This window comes from Thamnophis elegans, chromosome 2 (assembly GCF_009769535.1).
Source record: "Thamnophis elegans isolate rThaEle1 chromosome 2, rThaEle1.pri, whole genome shotgun sequence".
Taxonomy (NCBI): domain Eukaryota; kingdom Metazoa; phylum Chordata; class Lepidosauria; order Squamata; family Colubridae; genus Thamnophis; species Thamnophis elegans.
In genome coordinates, this window is record NC_045542.1 from 58977347 (window position 1) to 58981921 (window position 4575).

The following is a 4575-nucleotide window of genomic DNA, read 5'->3' on the forward strand; positions in this document are numbered from 1 at the left end:
AAAATAATTTTGTTTCATTTATTGTTAAAATAAGAAAAGAAAGAAAGAATGCAGACTAAGTGAAAATGCTCTGTAAAAAGAGGAGAGTAAATTTTGAGGGAGGTTAATGTGTTCCATAGGTCTGATGTTTCTCAATGAGCAGCTGTGGCTATAGTCTCAAAATTAAAGATGGTAAACTGGTACATGTTTGAGATTACGTATTGCTTGAAAAAATTCCTCCTCTTCAAAAAATTGCTTTCCTTCACATCTGCAGTAAAAATAGCCAACCATAAAAATTCTGGGTCCTAGAAAGACTTCTGAAATATATTTCCTTAACTAAGGGCCATTACTTTTGGCCCAGCTTCATTATAAAGGAGAGAAAAGAAGTTCAGGACTTCTCTCTAGCTGTCATCCGAAGTCACTGCCCCTTTTGGCAAGGTGCCTCTGACTTTGACTGATGGGACCTTAGGGGAAATTGGTGGAATCACATTTAGTATTTGGCACCAACTTAATTTACAGAAGTGTTTGGCATTCAAAGAATCTGAAAGCTGAGAACCAGAAATTCAGCTGGTGAAGGACAGTATTACACTAATGGCCTTTTCAGGTCTGATCTCTTTATAATGAATAACAAAGGGATTTTCTGAATATATATATACAGTGTATGTATGTATGTATATACGTACGCACGCACGTACATACATACATACATACATACATACATACATACATACATACATACAGTATGATGGCCTTGGTAGAGATGAGAAACTATCCTTTTGCAATGTGGCATTGAAAAAGACATAGAAGTTCTGGGTTTCAGCATATCAACATTTATCTTGTTCCCCGAGTTAAAACCCTAATCCTCAGCTAGCATGGGTAAGCCAAGTGTATGAAGGAAGTAGTAATTTAATAATAGTAATATTAATTTAAACAAAAAAAAAACATTTTTCTGGTTTTGATCCAGCAACCTGTTAGCCACAGTGCTTTTTAAAATGCTAATAGGAAAAGAAAGATCTTAGGAGCTCTTAGACAAAAGAAACCAATATACTGTTTGAAGTGTATTCTCCTCTCTGCAAAGAAGCCATTGAACTTCTAACTTCAGATTGTAAGGAAGTGATCCAGCTAAAACAGAGGGTGTTCATGGTGACCTAGATTGGGGAGGGAGTAGAGAATTGGTAGAAGGGAATTCTATTTGTAGCTCAATGTTAAACTAAGGGACCCTTTATGGTCTCTGAGCTTCGGTCTTTTCTTGCAAGTGTTTCATTCATTACCTAGTTAGATAATTAAATGTCTACAAGAAAACAACCAAGCTCAGAGAGCACCAAGGACCACACAGATAGAAAATTGTTGGGGGACCACCTGAGGGTGGTCTCCAGCATTGAGTCTGAAAGCTCTGAAGAATAAATTTCTGGTCCCGGTGATCAAACCAGATTGGATCCTGCAGCATTATCCTGCAACATACATGTTTGCCTTCATTCATGAGAATTGTTTCTCTTATATTTGAATACATGTGAGGGAGACTTGCCACTAGAATGAAGTTAGGCTTTTTTGGAAATTTCTGAATTCATACCAAGCAGAAAAGATTCGCAATAACTGAGCTAGAGCAACAGGCATGGTGAATAAGCCCACTATTGGCAGTGTTGCCCAACCTGGTTTTTATTAGACTACTGTATAATGCACTTTACATGGGACTGCCCTTGAAGAATATCCAGAAGTTTTAACTGGTATAAAATTTATTTATTTTATTAATCAAATGTAGCTGCTCATCTCAGAAGAGGTGGTTCCAAGCAGTGTACAATAATCAAACCAACAGAGCAGGAAGATACTGGTGCTAGTTGTATGATACCATTGCTCTGCAAACTCCATTGGCTTTCGGTATGCTTCTGGGTGCAATTCAAGGTCCTGGATGTCACCACTGAAATCCTTCTTGACTTAGGACTGGGTTACTTACAAGGATTGTTTCTACCCAGTTGTTTCTACCCATCTATCCAATCTGGCAGGAACAGGATGCTGACAGCTAAGATACTGTCAGACAAGGAGTGCCAGCTGACAGAGCCCAGCAGAACAGCCTTTTCTGCCATGGCACCCACCTTTTCAAACTTCATTCCCCCTGAGATTAGATTGGTCCCATCTCTATTAGCCTTTCATAAGACCTTGAGAACCTGACTTAATGCACAAGCTGAGGACCCTGGATGTTGGTCAGAGCCTGGTTGACAGATGAGACAGATGACAGATTAGATTGTACCCAGCTGCTATGTGTTTTTATTCTTGTTTTACAATGTTTCCTGCATTTCTATTTGTTTACTTGTCTAGAGTCAAGTAAAAGTGAGATGTGTGGCTAGATAAATAAAAAAAAATACAATAATACATTTATTTTCTAACCATTATTTATCCAATCATGTTAGAAGACAAATCTATAGAAAATATGTGTTCAGATGAAGTGTCATTATCCACTTATCTGACTTTTGATTCTGGTTGGTTCACAATTCTTTCTGGTTGGTTACTTTGGCAATGTTTTTAAATACATGAAAACAATTTTAGAGAGGGAATCTTCTCTTATTTTGGGTACTGATCTCTGCAAAAGTTAACTGAGAAGTTCTATGATATGGTTACATAAGGGTCAATAAATCTAAGAAAAGAGCTATTTAGTAAATGCAAAACATCTGATTATTTAAATCCTATTCTCTTGTACTTCTAGAAAACGATTGGGGGAATGTAACTTATACATAAATGGATAGTTATCAAAAGATGGAACGGAACAATTTGCCACAGCCAACTCACCATGGCCAACTTGCTGTCGGACAATTTGCCACAGGAGAATTCAATCAATATAAAAGTTAAATCAATGTCAACAGAACATGGCAAATAATAATAAAATAAATAAAGTCAATTCATAAATACAAGAGTTACAATAATTTGGACAAAAATGTGGTCACCAATAATAAAAGTAACTGAACAAAATGATTAATGCAACATTGAATTGCCCAGAAGAGTTGTCCTGCAGTAAGTTGGCTGTGGCAAGTTGTCCCATGAAGTATTGGCCACGGTGAATTGGCTATGGCAAGTTGTCCTGGACCCATCAAAAGCTAACCCAGTAGCATGTTAACCTCCTATTTTCTCTACAATAATCTTGGTTCCAACATCCCTCAGAATCTCCATTTGATTTCTTGCATATGCAGATTCTGTCTTGTATCTCTTCATCTTTCTCTCCATCACAGATTTCTTCCCAGATATACTTCCTAATTACATTATACTATTGCTTGTAATGTTTTCACTTTAAAAATTATGATTGCTCTTAAATCTATTCATGCCTTTTGAATGTAAACTTTAATCTAACTGTTTTGAGTATATGTTCTACAGACAATTCATTCTTGATTAAGCCACAATGTCTCCAATGTTGCAGCACACCTGTGTTAGTCTATATAAGCAAAAGTGAGGAGGAATTTGGTAGCATCTCTTCAGACTGAATTTAACTTTCATGAATTGCAGTTCACTTCATCAGATCCACGGAATGAATTAACTGATGTAAGATTTAAAGTGGTGTGGAATGGAGTGGGAAGGGAGGAAAAATTAGGGTGATTATACAGATTATATGTGGGATATATTATAAAAACCTTATCAGTTAAGAATGTAATATGTTAAACATGTATTATATTTATTTAGGTTTTCTAAGATTTCTTGAAAATTTTGGGTGTGTGAGTTTGGCCATCTCTCGTTCAATTGTACTGTTAAAAATGTTTTTCTTTTTGTTGTTGTTCTAAAATAACTAGAATTTGTAATGGAGTGTCCTGGAATATTGATATTACTGATCAGTTATATTACTTTGCACTTCCTTACTTCTGTCTATGCATTGACAATCCACATACAATGTTTGACATTGGGTGTCAAACTCAATTTCATTGAGGGCCGCGTCAGGGTTGTGTTTGACCTCGGGGGGAGTGGGTGTGGCCAAGGTGGGCATGGCCAGCTAAACATAACTCATGGTGGGGGCACCTGTGTTGGTCCAAGCATTCTGCCAGAGAAAACAGAGCTTGGAAGTATGGTGCATGGCCTTTGCTGTTTCCAGGGTGGCCTCGCAGTCCAGATGTAAGCATCCATGAGTTTGACACCCCTGGTCTATAGTCTTAGAGCACATTTTTCCTTCTATTTGTTGGAAAGTTCATTTTTATTAAGAGAGGGCATGAAAAAGATGCATTAATGTTTGTTACATTATAGGACAAGGTTATAGTGAGAGGAAGGCAATGCAGAAGGGAGAATTATAAAAGCTAAGAAGGAAAGCCAATATAGAAAGCTGTAAAATTATTGTATATTGGTATGTATGTTCTGTGCTTTGTTTTGTCTTATTGTGTTTTTTTTCTTTGCTGTGTCTTTCCTATTGTTTTTAAAGATTAAAACATTTAATGAAAATTATTTTTTAAAAAGATGCATTTAAATGCTTATTAATAATAGGAAAATAAAGAACATAATGTGATTTTTCCAATTGCTATAATCTTTATTTTCTACAAATTGAGGCAAAATAAACAGTAATTACAGGGAGTGACAAAGAGCTTCACATTTTGCGCTTCTCTTCGGTCACTTCGCCATTTCCAGGTGAGT